This window comes from Argiope bruennichi, chromosome 1, assembly GCF_947563725.1.
Source record: "Argiope bruennichi chromosome 1, qqArgBrue1.1, whole genome shotgun sequence".
NCBI lineage: Eukaryota > Metazoa > Arthropoda > Arachnida > Araneae > Araneidae > Argiope > Argiope bruennichi.
In genome coordinates this window covers 67,796,857-67,813,741 of record NC_079151.1, presented here as the reverse complement: position 1 = coordinate 67,813,741, position 16,885 = coordinate 67,796,857, and the positions used below count along the sequence as shown (strand labels likewise).

General features: G+C 27.5%; 1 protein-coding gene across 11 annotated transcripts in view; it reads left to right on the top strand.

Moving 5' to 3' along the window:
• Positions 1-225: 225 nt before the first annotated feature.
• Positions 226-16,885, top strand: part of LOC129963436 (endophilin-A-like) — a 97,498-nt gene continuing 80,838 nt past the window's right edge. For all 11 annotated transcript variants that reach the window (XM_056078794.1, XM_056078640.1, XM_056078325.1 and 8 more), the window contains exon 1: positions 226-388. The gene's annotated coding sequence lies outside the window, so the exon portion shown is untranslated. The remainder of the gene's footprint in view (positions 389-16,885) is intronic.

Sequence of the window (16,885 nt, the reverse complement as noted above, 5' to 3'; positions counted from 1 at the left end):
AAAGAATATTCGATAACGCTATACAGTTATAAATTAAAATTTTTGAAAAGAAATTCATAAATCACTCCACTTTTTATTCTGATTTCATAAATCTTTTTCAGGAAGCGTAAATCGTTCTCTTTCCAAAAGACGAGCGCGAAATTTACGCATTGTGATTGGTTTTCCGTAATCGTTTGGCAGGCTGCCAGAAATTTTGTACCATCGTCCTTTCGGCTCGGTCGCTACTTCACACCACAACCAGAAGGGAACATTTCTTCGTTTCTTTTCGCAAACGTTACCCGATGGAGCGATATGACGCTAAAGTGATATGCTAATTTGACACCACAGCGGAAATATTTGGATTATTCCACTGTCTAGGGAATTTTGATCCAAACATATTTCAAAGCTGGTGAGTAGTTTGTTTTTCCTAACAAAAAAATCAATTTACTTCTGTGTTAAACTGCATTCGCAATATGTGATTTAATTGTTGATTTTCATCAATATTCTGAAAAAAAAATTTATTATAAAAATTTAGAATAAATTACAAGGTATTCATTTTTTTTTCTCTTTGATGATATATTATTTCTTTTGAATTCTAGAAGTTCCAATCCAAAAACTCGGGAGTTTATTTTGTATTGGTAGGAAAAATAATTCGAACTTTTAAGCAATACAGTATTGAAAAGGGTTAAAAAAAATTTTTATGGCTTCTAAATTTTTTTCGTCTTGCTTTGGCATTATTGATTTTTAGAAAGTTACTTTTTCTACTGCAGTTCTTCTGAATCAAGTTACTTCTTCAAGAATATTCGTTCATAAAAATCGTATTAGAATATTTCTTAATAAGCTAGAATTATTTTTGAGAGTGTCGAATTTCAAATAAGATTTGAATTTAGAATGGTTCTCCCAGATATCTTAGAAATACAGCATTTGAAACGGATTAGAACACTAAGGCTTCGATATGGAAGTATTAGGATTTATGTCGTATATAAGAAGTATGCTTAGTCAAATATTTTAAATTCTTGTTCCTTTTATTATTTTTAAATTTCTTTTTCATTATCATTTATCTGGAGAAGATATACTGGAACTTCAGGAGTTTTTGAAACTTTTCAGAAAAATCAGAATTTTCAGATTCAGCTAATTTAATGGGCAATTCAATTTATTGAAATCTCAGTAACAGATTTTTTTTCCTTGGATTAGTATTAAAAAAAGAGATCTAACGAGTTTTAAAGAACTAAAAAGTATTGCGTGTTACAAAAACTTTTTGTCTAATCCGTGTTTATAAAATGATTTAAAACTATTGCAAAATGAAAAAGAAAACGATTTTTAAACTAATTTATTTATTGAAAAAAGGAAGCTGTAACAAACGTCTGTGGCAACAGATTTGTGTTCGTAGAAACATGCGATCCTTTAGAATTCTTATGCATTTAGGTTATGAATTCTTTAAATTCACTCGAAAATTCACATTTCCCACATATTTAGAATACTTTAGCTTTTATTTTAAGTTCTCTTTAAAATTATAGACTAAAAAAATTGTTTTTATTTAAATTCTGAGATTTCTGTTTCTTGAAGTGATATTTAATAATTCAGAAATGAAAATTTTTTTAAATGGCATGTAATAAGATTTAATTAATCATAGATATGTAAGAAGCAAACTATCATTGTGGAAATTTCTGATTCATTATTGCAAATTTTTCCTAAATATGTGAAGTTAATCTGTTGCATAATAAGCTACTTATTGCACAATAATTAATTATGGTAACGAGCAAACCTGGATTATTCTTTTCGGAAATACTGAATCTTAAAGTGCGTGTTTTGGACTTGGTTATTATTTGTATTAATTTCAAAAATGATTTATTTTATTGGAACATTGAATCCGGATATCCATTTTTTTAAATATGTTATTTTAACGCAAAATATATTATATCAAAAATCATACCACTAATAATATCTTGTTGGTATTGACTTCTGAATTTTCATTTCCTATCGCCAAAACTAAATTTTCGTTTCTTAGTGAATAAAGAACTATTAACTTCATTTCAATGTACTTCGAAACTTTTTGAAATAGAACCATTTTCTGCTGGCATACGAGATCAATAATAGATAGAATTTTTAAATGCAAAATACTTAAAATTTAATAAGAATTTGTATTACCATGTCATTATAGTTTCACAGTATATTTGTAAACGGATGTACTGGATGAGTTAGATATGAAAAGTTTGACTGACGCAATCTGCAGACCCTTTTTGAAGAAAACAATCAATTATGATGAAAAACTGGCTTATGCGATCTACCCATGTTCAGATTTTATTTTGGAATCCATCGTGGATTTTGAAAGTGAAATAAGGTTTCCACCATAGCAATACGTAAGATTCCGTGCAGTTAGGTGTAAGGTGAAATTCAAATTTGACATTTTCCATGTGAATGTAAGTCACGCGAATACAGATGATTACGTGCATGGTAAAATTAATCAAACATAACAGGCTATCCGTAAGCAGAATCCGTACAATTCTGAAGTTCCGGGAGGAATAGCATTCTGAGAATTAAGCAGTGCGTTAAAACTGAAAAGGCATAATTTTATTGAATATTTTCCTTTTGAAGAAATGGTTTTATTTGAAAAATTCTGTAAAAGAAATTTATAAATAAATTCATTCTTCATATGCAATAAACAACAAATAAATACTATGTTATAAAAATATGTTTATGTAGTCTATTGTAATTAAATGAAATAAAATAAAACCTGAATGAGGTTATGGAACATGACGGAGATGATTATCCTTTCAGTACTTCAACATAAACAACATGTGAAGGGACAAAACATTTTAAAAATTAAATGTGTGGAAATATAATAACAATTAGTTTCATAAAAGTCTGCTTTTTTAAAAAAAATTCATAAAAATTATAAATGATATGCTGCATATTGTAGAAATATTCTTTATTTTTATGTTATTAAACATTCTTAGTGGTTAATTCTTTTAACAAGTAAATTATAAATATTAAACAAAAAGCTTTAAATATTTATAATTAGGAATTATAAATATTTTTAGTTAATATCGATCATTAACTTTATGATTTCTCCATCAATTGAGAAATTAATAAGTCATTAAAAGTCATTTTTTTAAAGCATTAACTATTACAAGGATATATATATATATATATATATATATATATATATATATATATATATATATATATATATATATGCTCACAGAGAAACATATTTGTTTGTTTTTTAAATCTACTCTCGATAATGATTCAATGTATAAAGAAGAAATTGGGCAATTTATGGTGATAAAGGGACTGATCATATCTCTAGTATATTACCATAACAAGAAAAATGGCGTGCACAACAAATATAACAATTCCGAGGAAGCATAAAACAATGAAATAGTCTGGTTGATAATATCTCGTGTAATATTTATTTCTTTTCTCCATTTTTTTATTGTTATTTGTATTTATTTATGAAACGTAGCACTTGCATTTTATTATCGACTTAATTTATATTTTGCTGTTGTCCTAATGGCATTCAGTCAATTATTCAAACATTTAATACAGGAAGTTCCGTCTCTTGTATCTTTTTGTTGCCTTTGTTTGATCGTAAAATTTTTATTCCAGAAACAAAGAATAATCCTTGATACGATATTTGAATAATTTTTAGATATTTTCATTTCATATAATTCTTATGGGAAAACCTATTTTTTTGATGAAAAGGTTTCATATCATTTCTAAATTAAATTATTGGATGATAATTTAATCTATTATGGTAGTGCATAAGTCAGACAATTATTCTTATTGCTGTTAAAGCTTTTAAAAAAGGATCACCTCAAGTACAAAACGTTAAAAAAATTATACTGTCAGAATGAAAAAAAATTCTATGTTTAAGAAACTTCAGAAAAAAAACTTTAACTTTCATCAATCATATCAACTTTTCTGAAAATATCGTAACATTTTGTTCAATCCAGACACATTGGGACTAGGATATTTTTACCCTATTTAAATGAATGCCGCATAAAATGAGATAATACCCCTATATAACTTTTACTTCATTACTTTAATAAATTATTGAACAAAAATACAAGTTACAAGAAAGTAATCAGGATATTCTTTCTTTGCCCATTGATTATCGAAAATCGTTGATCCAACCATTCTTTCGACACGAAAACCTTCCAACCACGTAAACTTTTGCATATGGCTGTGTCCTTTCTCTAACGGTCGTTTCTTAGGCATTGGATTCATTTATTGTAAGAGACGCACTTTGGTAGATTTTGGTACATCATTTAGCTCAATGAACGCTTGTAATAAATGTTTAGATTTTAATGTCATCCAACAATGGAATTGTTCCTGAAAAATTTTAAATCCTTCTTTGATATTTGCAAAAGACAATAAGAACGATGTGAAACAGTTTGCTTTATATGCTACGCACGTTGGATGGTTTAATGCAAATTGTAAAATAAATTATTTTTGTTTCTTCCATGGGCAACGAGAAATGACTCATTAGCAGGTCATTTCTCTTTGGTCCAATAACAGGCTTGAATATACTGATACCCTTTGGTCAAGTAGCGACTTCAGAATCGGGCAATTTATTTGGAAATGCTTTTGGTTCTGTCGTAATGAAATGGTATTTCATTCCAATTGTACATTTAAATTATGCATTGGTTTATTAGTTTGAGATTCTCCTTTGTTATTTGGTCCAAATAAACGGCTACTTCAATTGATCGAACGGTTCGGATAGTGGAATTAATAAAATAATAATAATAATTAATAGACCCATTCGTTCATTTGATACTTGATTCAAATAAATTATTAATTCAATTAATTGGTTATCAGGAAAGCAGAATCTATAAAATTATATCAGAAATATTTTCATTCATTTCGAAAAGTTTTACTTCAGTAACAGTGGTGGATTTTAGCATTTTTAAGTCCTAGGCATAAAATGCATACATTATGATGACTCTTTTTTAATGCGTTGATTAGTTTTACTGTATGCTTCAGCATAATTTTTTGTTTTTCACTATGATTTTTTGGGTTAATCTTTTATTTTAATACAAGATAAAGCATAAAAATGTGCATATTATTGCTTATTTATTTATTATGACTACTGATTTAGAGGCATCTGTGGCAACTTCAGGGCAAAATCCTTAAAAAGGAAAAATCTAGCTAACGTCTTCCCTGCCCGATAGGGAATTCATTTAGTGTGGAGAAAAAAACATGACTGATTGAGTATACAAGCGGTAAATAGTTGATAATAATAACTTAAATTGGATCTAGACTTATTACCTATATGTGTTTGATATTTTTATATGTTGATTAGGTGTCGTTCCTGTGCCTGAAAAATAATTGCAATGATGTAATAAATAATTAAAAATCAAAATGTCTAATTATTTGAAACACGCAACAACAGAAATGTATATTTGACCAAGCATTACGTTTATTTACAATGTTACTTAAACAGACATTTTACGTCTTATAAATAATGTAATAAGAAAATACACATAATGAAACAAATAGGAATCTGATCTATTATGAGTGTTAAAATATTAATAATATCATAATATTTCATGATTCATTTTTTTTTGCAATTTCTTTTCTTTTACTACATTTTAATAACATTCTTTAATCGACTTGTTTGCCCCACCCCATCCCTACATGGTCTCTCTGCCGCTCAACGCTCTTGGCAACTGCCTGGTCGGAAATCCGCTACTGCTCAACAAACATCCAACAGGAAGATTTCAATTGCAAATGCAGTTTTAACGATTACGTTCTTGCTTATAAAATGCAACCAAAAAATACGGAAATATTCTCAATGTAATTCTTTGATTTTACTTTTTTATATTCGTAATTTATAAAAATGTAGTGTGGTGGCATTTCAGCATTAAAGTGCTGTAATGAATTAAATAATTCCAATTGCTTTGTATTGTAAGCTATGTCAAAACTTTCAAAAATCTTTTTATATGTAAATTTTTGAAAACTTTTACTTTATTAGCATTGACTAAATTTTTTTCCTTGATTTTTTTTTTTTGGGAGGGGGGACATGTAATAAGAGATTCAAAATACGCAGTTCCAGGATTGATATGCTGCGTATGATAATGGAAATTTCTGAAATGTTTTTATGCATAGTTGGCAAATAGTACTGGATTTCACAATTAGTATTAATATCTCGGATACTTCAATAGGACTATTTTTAATATTAACAAAAGTATTATGTTGTAGTCAAATTGTACAAGAAGACATGCATATTCTCATCCTTAAAAATCTCTAGCTTATTGTATTAGAATTCTATCAAAGATATTTTCGAGTAATCTAGGTTTATTCTATAAATGTAGTTTTTGTGATATTTTGCAAGAGAATTGAAATATTTAATCAGCTTGTTTAGCTTGTGCTAGGTGTGATTTTCAATAATATCTTATAGAATTAAAATTAAATCATATTTTCAAAAAGCAATTTATTCTTGTTTTCTGCTTTCATTCTTCAAAACAATTGTATCAATTTTTGATTTCAAAATATTTTATCTTTATTTTAATACGTTTATTTTGCTATTTATTTGATAGCGTGAATTTCTTTTTTTAATTTCAGAAAAATATTGGGAGGTATTTATTATTTTTATTATTAATTATTCCTTATTCAATTTCCAAAAAATAATAACTCTTTTATGTATGATCTTTTATGTACAGTTTAAAAATAAAAATATGTTTTATTCTCAAAATTTACTGACTATAATTTTTTATTTTTAACTGGCATTCCACCATCAAAAAATTCAACACTTCTTTATATTTCTCTATATTTTGTTACATTATTCTGTTTTCCACTCATTTTTCCTCTTTCAATACAATTTTGCTACTATTTGAAAAGAACTAAAATTATTTTGCGAATTTTCCAACTATACTCTTGTTGAAATTGGGAAGAATTTCACTTCCATTTGAAGCAAAATAAGCTTTTCCAAAAAGGTGTCCCTGCAATTTCCAGTACAATTTTTTTCAAAGGAATTCGATCATGATTTGGATGACAGTAAGACTTTTATTTCCCAAGCAATCCATTTTGTAACTATTTCCTTTCGGCGCCCTTTTTCTTCTGATAGGAAGTTTCGCAAGAATTACTTCTCCTATATATATATATTTTTTATTTTATCTTTCAATGATTTTTATGTGTTAGAATTTTTTTATTACATAAACGTTCTCACATCCAGAAAAATATAATTGGAAAACTTGTCGTTTGTTTTAGTATAAAAAGATATAAACATAAAAAGGAAACCATAAAAATAAAAAAAGAAATTGCTTTTTTCGTTTAAAATCGAAGAGCAAAGATTGAATATATTTCATGCTTTTTTCAAAAGCTTTGTTAAGTTGTAGACTTTTTGAATATTTTAACTGCTGACTTAGGAAAGTAATATGGACTTATTTTATAGAATTAATATTGAAAGAAATGCTTTTTAGAAGCTAAAAAATTGGAGTTTTAAAACTCTCCTAATCTTATTAAAAAGAGCAAACGGAAAATAAGTTTTCTCTTTCTTAATGCTAAAGATATTTTTCAAATTTCTTTTGCCGAGTTCCATTCAATTTTTTATAAATATTCGGTTTAAAACTGGAAGATTTGGACCTAGTGATAGATTTTGACATTTTTAAATAACTTATTGTAAGTATTTACAAAATATATTTCTGGAGTTTTTTATTATTTATTTAAGCAAGAGCAATGCAATTTTAGAAAGTAAACTGGCGTTAGAATTTATTTTTTAAAAGAATCGCTCAAACTCTCCATGTTTATGGAATCCTGCCATTTTGGAAATTGAACTTAAAATAATATCCGTTCTCTGAATAGAATTATTTAAACAATTTATATAACACACCAGCAGTAAGGCATCTGGATATCTTCAAATTTTTTATTTCTGATGATTCAATTTGTAAACATGAGTTGTGTTTTCCTGGATGTTTTATGTGATCTTTATTAAATTTCAGGGTGAAGTGATTTAATTCTCTACCGTTCTATTCTGAAGCGGAGAAAAATAAAGATAATTGAAAGCAAAACTTGAAAATTCTTTCCCTTTAAGTTCCAATAACAAAAATAAACTTTAAGTTACTGCCGAAGTTTCGATTCACTTTAAGAACAACAATGCCATAAATCTGGTTAATAAAATGATTAAATTGCTTAGAAAGTAAGGCTTTATGACTTTGCTTCGAAACCATCATGATTTTCATGGGAAATAAAATGGTTTGTATTCACCCCAAAAGAAACTTTCTTAGAATTCGTTATTTTATTAAGCCAGTTAGAAACGTTTCTCATCAAAGTTTGTTATAATATCAACAAGCTATTATTTAACTGACTTTTAATTCAGTTTCCTTTAGAGTTGCCATTTAAATATGACTTTGCTTCGAAACCATCGTGATTTTCGTGGAAATAAAATGGTTTGCATTCACTCTAGCAGATAATTCTTTAGAATTTGTTACTTTATTAAGCTAGTTAGATATGTTTCTCATTAAAGTTTGTTACAATATCAACAAGCTATTGCTTAAGTGACTTTTCATTCAGTTTCCCTTAGAGTTTCACTTTAAATAAATCTGCTATTTGTTACAAATTGTAAAAATGAAATAAATGGATTATTCTTCGTTATCAGAAGTTATTCAAATAATTTATTCTTGTTTATTCTATTTATGCAGACTCTATGGGGAAAGAGAATAAATACAATTCTATGGACTCGGAACTTTTCTCGCATTTGCATTTAAATGCCTTTTCAGCAACCCCGGGAACGGTTCTTTTCAAACAATGTTCTTTGAAAACGATTTGCTTCGCATACGTTTGATTATACTATATGCAGTTCTTTCCCCCGGGTCTCTTTCTTTTCAGTTTTCGCTGTTGCTCCTTGGCTGCTGAAACGACAGAAGCCTCTTCAGATATGGATTTTCCATTCAGCATCATTTTGAAGGAGAATGAAGATATATCTAGTATTTGTTTTGAATAGCGTATTCTATTCATAAAGATGCGGCTACGTCTCTTGTTTACTCTCTGTTTTTCGGACACGAATAGGAAATGATTTGGAGGGCAAAATAGAAAAAAAAAATATTGAAGTAATGATTCAATTGATGACAACATTAAGACGTGACTTTTTCTATTTTTCAAACAAAAAAAGTAGTTCTGTTTAACAGTTTTCCAAAAAAATAAGAGAAAGTGAATGGTCACGCGTTTAGGTTTCGTTTTTCGCTATTGAAAAGCTGCATAGGTTTGTTGAAAGGATATTTTTTTATGATTATAAACTTAACTCACATTTATTTATCTAATATTTGATTTTTTAATAAAAACAGATTAAAAAATTTTTAATGAATTGTATCGCACAATGAAATATTCCTGTTTTAAATTGATTAGTACTGTTTCTTTACTATCATTTGATTTCAGTCAGAATTTCAGAACATTTCAAATAGGGTTTAAACAAAAATCGACCTTTTGAAAAACCTATTTTCAAATTCAATATTTTCAAAAAATCGGTTTTAGCCGGTTTTCGGAATTTTTGTCAAAAAAATAGAATAGGGAAAAATATTTTATTTCATTTATATAAAATAACAAAAAACGAAATAAATATCAAAGTCAGAATATAAAAAAATGAAAGATTACATGTACATATTACTTACACAAAATATCAAAAATTTCAAATAATATTAATATTGTTTTCATTAATTTTAATTTCTCCTAAGAAAATAGGATTTTTAAAAACATAAAATAAAACAGTAGCTAAGTCTTGTTCTTATTTTGGACACATTATTACCCGAAATTAAAAATACTTGGTAACTAGGTACTGAGCTTGGTTTTATAGTTTTCATGGTATCAAATAACAAATCTAAATTTTTTGTTCTTTTATTCGTTTCCTCAAATAATGAAAATTCAGCGTTCTGTGTCTTTGAATTTGCAAGTTTTTCTTCAGGGTCTTCAAGAAATTTAAGAATTGATTTTTCCATAGTTTCTTTTTAAAAAGCATTACTCTGATGAGTAGTTTCTTCGATTAACTCTTCATCAGAATCGGCTTCCACATAAGAATTTGGAAATAATCGAGATAATATCTTTCCAGATAACTTAATAATTTCGGTTTTTGAAGCTAAATACACTAGATTTCTTCGCTGAACTATAAATGTTTTATGGGTTTCACAAATTCAGCAAAAGAGTTGCTAATTCTACTTGTCTTCTTTCTTGATTTCGTTCTTCTAAAGTATGTAATAATTTCAAACTTATTTCAGTTTTTAAAATTTTAGTTCATTTAACAGAAATTCACATATACCTTCACTTGTTAATAAATTGGCATTTCGTCGCCCTAAGCCTTCAGCTGCTAGACGGTCCTAACAGATAAAATTCAAAATATTTGTTTATTTGTTTGTTTTGAAGAAGAGGAACATCCAGGCATTTCGGAAACCGGTTTTCTTAATTTAAAATTCGGTTTTCAAATGTGACAAATTTGCTTTAAACAGCCGGTTTTTTAAAACCAGGTTTGAAAAACCGACAAACCCTAATTTCAAAAGTTAGCTAAGAAGCTATCTGAAGGGGCTTATAATATTCTCTTATCTAATTAATTTGATAAGATTAAATAAATAAATTTAATCCAGACCAGCAGGAGTATTCTCTCCTATATTATTATATCCTATTTCCTATATAGGGCAATATAGGATAATGGCCATTTTTTCGGTTTTTCTTATTTGGGTTGCGTTGATATCCAGATTTGCTGTATTAGGTACAAATTTATACTTATACTTGACTGTTCCTGCCGTTTTTGTTCCTGATACAGCAGGTAGCAGATGCTTTACCCATCGGAATCGAAGTGGGTCTGAGTGAATATCTGTTCCCCACTTGAGCCTAGACTATTTGCTTATACTGGCGAATGGTCAATCCCTTTATGAATTTGATTGCAAATTTAATACTATACTTCAGATATTAAATTTGTGCACCAAATTTAGCTCTCTTCAGTTTTGTAATAATCTTTTTAATTTATGTGCGAACAGCCGGACAGACAGACTTCTTCTGAATAGATTTCATTTAAAATTTGATAGAAATCTATAAAGTTGGTGCAAAGAACATGTACCAAATTTCTTCCGCCTCGGTCAAATCGTTTTGGAGTTGCCACACACACATCTGTGCCTTGTTCACAGATAGACATAATTCCAAATATATGTTTTTCAGACTTATGGATTCTAAAAAGTGGAAATTTTTCAAGATTCGCATTCAAGATCGAATTTTTGATTTCGAGTTCGAATTTTTTAACAGTTGCAATATTTTATCTTTGTATTCTTCGCATAAAGAAAAAGTAGAAATAGATACTGAATGATACAGTTTCATTTTTCATATAATTAAACTGGCACTTGAATTAATTCAATGCATTTAGTAAAATATTTTGATACTTATTTTACATTTTAATGATCGCTTGGAATTAGTTTTATTCCTTAGTTCTACAGCGCATCGTGTAGCCATTTGGCTGCATTTTTTTATTTCCATTTATAAGCTGCACATGGTTGATCCAAAGGGCCACAATGAATGCTTAAAAATACTTTTTTAAATGCTTTTTTTTATAAATTTTTTAGAAAAGACCGATATTAGGCAATAGCGGTACTAGAATTAGATTTAAACTGGAAACTTGGAAAAATACCAAGATGTTTATTGTATGAATACTTCTACCGTTAAAAATACTATTAAAATATTTTTATTTCGCACTATAATAAATATACTGGCAAAAAGAGACTTTTATTTTTATTGCAGATTTGTTATAATGTGACTTGTATCGATGGGACATTGTTTAATTCATAATACAGCCATAAAGCACATTTAATTTATTTTTTTGAAAATTTCATAAAAAAATAATTAAAAGTTTTTAAAAATAATTTTCCTAAATTATATGCAACTATTCATAACACAAATGTATTTTTCCCCAAATAAATAAAGTCACGCATTCTGAAATTAAAATTAAAATTTTGTGTTTTAATTTGGAAACTTATTTTTAAGTAGTTTTTAAAACCTTTTAAAACCATGGAAGAAAAAAAAAACTTTCCGAAACTCTATATTCAAACTCTCTGCTACGCAAATTATTTTAGCATGAAATCGATTAAAAACCTGCTTCAGTTTTTATAATTCTAAGAGCGATTTTTCTTTTACTTTTAAGAAATCACCTACACTTCATTGAATTGAACTTTTTAAGAACCTTAATGGATTCTACGGGGTCACTTTATTTCGAAATTGTAATTAAAGCGACTGACTTCCTTTTTTTATTAATACTGGCAATTCCACTACCTCATTAGCGACATCAGGTGAAGAACTTTCAGAAATTATTGACGAATGGTTTCTCTTCACACTAAAGTGTAATGGAGCGTTCTTCCACTTTTCCTCCCATTTCTCTTTTTTCGTTGACGCTTGATATAAAATTAACCATTAAAGTAAGTATGGCAATTTATTTCAGTAAGATTAATTTGTAACTCTCGCTCTCATCTCTTATGCTAAATTTTTAATGCAACTGAAACTCGGTGCATTAGGCGTAATATGTTTTTAATGAACCGTTTTTGCCGTAATATAGATGCCTCATATTTAAATCTGTTTTATATTCTTAAGAATTTCAAATATAGCATTGTGTCGATGGTATAATCATTTTGAATATTCATGAGCGTGCAGGTATCTAAAGAAATGGAACTAAAGGAAGAAGGGGGAAAATATGACTTGTTTTTAATGAAAGTTTTTCTTTTCTTTCCTTTGAATTCTACTGAAAATGAGTCGATCTTCCTTATTCAGTGAAATATGTCGTTTTTTATGTTAATTTTTTCAATACGAAGTATGTTTTTTTATGCTAGTTTTTTCAATGAGAAGTAGGTAGTTTTTTTATGCTTTTAAACTGCCATTTAAGTTTGAAAAAATTATGACAAATGGACTGAAGAAATAACGAGAATGGAGGACGCTGAAAGTACCATAATGCCAATAAATTTGCTTGGATTTTAATAGAAAACAAAATTTTGATTGATGTGATCATAAAAAAACCTATAAGAAACTTATTATCTTATGACTTTAAACGAGCAATATATATATATATATACTGAATGTGTGTGTGTGTGTGTGTGTGTGTGTGATATAAAATAACATGTTAAACTAAGTACATTCATGATATTTTTATTTAAATAAAAAATACTAGTTCATTTGTAGGTAAGATTGAAAATTATTCATATGTAATCAGTACGTGACTCGTATCTAAATATTTTCACCAAACAAAACACGATTTTATTTTTTTAAAAAGTTCTGAGTGAAGTTCGGTTTTCTAGATATTTAGAACTATTTCTGCTTCAAATGATAGTATCAGTAAAATTATGAGCCAATTAATTTCATAGTTGAGAATTCTTAATTCTGATTTCTTTCTATATCATAGAATAAGAATTGTAGTGCTTTAAACAAATGTGGATGCTTTTGACTAGAAATTTCCAAACTTGATGTGCACGCATCTTGGGATACTCAAAACTATGGTTCATAATAGTGAGGGAAAACATAAATGATTCAAATGAAAAAAATTTATCCAATTTTATTTCACAAATTTATATGAAACTTGAAAACTATGCAAGTCCAAAAGCCTTCTGGGTACTAGTGTAGGAAGCGTGCCAAGAGTGCAACGTTAAAGAATAAAATATTCAATATCTTTCACGAACATAAAACTTGTTGAAAGAATATATGCATCTTATGAGCATATTAATAACAGGTATTGCAATAAGCTTGACGTAGTTGCAGACATGAAATTACATTTATCTTCATTTGAAACTACTCGAATAGTTAGCCAGCAGAAATTGAAAAAGTTGAAAGATGAGAATTTTATATGAGACAGCAAAATTTACTTACGGTCGTTTATAATGTAGCAAAATTTTGTTTAAATTTTTCTAACAACTTGATATTTTATTTTAATATATTTCATGTTCATTTTTGATTTAAAACATTACTACCTTTCTTTTAAAAAAGCTGTATTCGAAGCAATTGAACTTTTTACAATAAATATATGTTTTTGTTAAAATAAAAAAAAATCGAGAGATGTGATTTAAAAGTTAATTTGCCAGCAAAAAGATATTTTACATTGAAAGGACTGTAAAAATGTAATCAAGAACTGTTAAAATGAGAAATAAAATTATTTATTGATTGCTGAAGACATAACAGATCAACAGGTAATTGTTGCTTCAAAACTCCTTTCCATCATTCGGGGCCGACATCATCATCATTTTAATTTTGAACTAATCGCCTTAGGCGACCAACTGTTTTATATAGTTGGCGCCGGGAATATTGGTTATATCTGAATTCAGATAAATCGTTTAGATATAATTTCATGTCCATGATTCCGTCAAATTGTTTGATACAAACGCCGTCTTAATTGTCTTGCTTAAGTTATGTTTATTGTGTATATGAATTATTCTAATGGGATCAGTTTCATGACATCGTGCCTATTAAAACTTTAAATGTACAGTTCATCTATTTTATGAATTTTGGGATATTGTAGCTTCACTTTTTTATCCATCTGGTAAAATATAGAGATATTAAACAAAACGAAACAACGAAAAACAACAACGAAAAAAAAATCATGCGATCAGATAGTTGATGAAACAGCTAATATTAATATAAGGCATAATATCTTCAGCAATTTTCATAAAAAAAAGCCAAAATTTCTCTTAATTTTTATTTAATTAAGATTATGGCGAATTTTTTTAAATCCTTCCGAAATGCATATTTTCAAACTCCAAAAAATATATGTGCCGAGTTTCTTAGCTCAAAGTCAGACAGTCTAACCTGTAATATGTTTTAATAACTTCCTTGGTAAAATATTTTGAAATTTCAGATATTGATAAACATATAAATTATTTTCGTCAAACAAAATCCACCAAATGTTACTTTAGAAGCCTTACACCAATATGTACATTTCACTATGCACTTCCCTAATTTTCTATTTACATTTTTATACATCCAATAATATCGAAGAGAAAAGCAACAGCATATGAAAATGGGCACCTTTTAATTTTTTTTTTACATTATGGCTTGATTCTAAAGTTAAGTCTTAATTTAAATACAATAAATTTCAGAAAATTTATTAAATTCATAACTTGTACTGAAATCTATACTACGCATGAAGAATTAAATCAATTTTTCTTATATTGATCAACAACAATAGAAAAAAGTCAAGATGAAACATTAATAGCAACAATGAAAATGATTATATTTTCATACCAACATTGAAATATATCGTTGTGCAGTATGTTTATAATATATTTTAATAATTTGTTGAAAAATGAGAAATATATACTTAAACAAAATTGGTTATTTTTGAAGAGATAATTTTTATAAGTTTTAAGCTTATGTAAAAATTATTTCTGTGTCATAATAATATTTTCAGAAGTTTTCGTAATAAATATGAAAATTTCATTTAGTTAATTAAAATTTTTAAAAAATACTTCGAGGTGCATACTTTCTCCCTTCAAAATATATAAGCGCTAAGTTTGTTAACTCTAAGTCAAACTGTTTAGCACAGTAGATTATTAGTAGTAAAGAAAATGTTGCTAATCGTATGTCGTGACACACAGATGCGTTTTTATTATTTTAGTCGTTTTTGGCAACCATCTGATTCGCCAGTGTAGTTAGTTATATTTAATTTCAGTTAAATATTTTAGAATATCCTCATATCCAGGATTCTGTCTAATTAGACCTTAAAGCCGTGTTATTTTAATTGTATTACTTATACACTGTGTGCATCGACATTTCTGCTGGATACTAGTCCTATGATATCATAACTTTATTAAAACATGTATGTGGCTCATCTATTTTCTAACTTTCACCATATTGCATTTTTTATTCTTCTTGTCATTGCATAGATATTAAACAGAATCTTTCATCTTTAGCTTTCAATAATGAAAAAAAAAATCACGCGATTAAACATTTGATATAAGAACAACAACAAAAAAAAAAACTCTTTGAATTTTCTCTTGTCTGTTGCAATTCATTCTTTCTATAGAACATTCTAAATTCAAATGCAATCTATTGTTAAAAATTAGGCAAAAAACCATTTTTTAAAAAAATTGCTAAAAATTAGGTAAAATTTGATTATTAAATTTGTATCATTAAAAAGAATTTTTTTTTAATTTTTAGGAAATTTAAAATTTATTTCTGTACAATAATATTTTTGGAACTTATATCACTTACAAAAATTGCGCATAGTTTTTAATTCAATTAATTTAATTTTTAATTCTAATTAAAATTTCAGAAAAATTGCTCCAAAGTGCGTGGCACATATACCTTCCAAGTATATATGCCAAATTTGTTAGCTGTAGGTCAGATAGTTTGGTCGGTAAAGCACCAACACACACACGCACGCACGTATACTTTTCCCTTTATTATTAGTAGAGTTAGAGATTACGAATTAAAAAAAATAATTGAGTTATGCGTATTTGCTTTCTGATCTTATTTTCAAAATTTAGTAAATGAATGTTAAATTCCTCAATTTAGTTTTATTTACAGCTGCTTATGATGTTTGCTCTTTCTTCGCAAAATTTTAACTTTTAAACTTTTTTAAAGTTTTAAATTGTGCAGCTTATTCTACTTAAATTAGATTCATTTGCCTTTTGATATATGTGATTTAGGTATATAAAATTTGCAATCGATGCATTTAATTATATTAAAAGACACTATAAATGATCTTCAGTTCAAAAATCTTTTTTTTTCTTTTTTCAAAGAGCCGTTGAGATTAGAATTTTGAAAAGGAAGGATGAATTCCAAATGACAGGATAGAAATATTTCAGAAGACAAAATTGCAACAGACACTTCGGAAGTAACAAAAAGACATTGATTTGATAAATTTTAATCCTAATAGAGGATTTTTGCTTAAAATAAACTTAGAAAGCATTTGAACTTGACAGTAAACTGCATGGGATGTATCTCAACAAAGGCATTA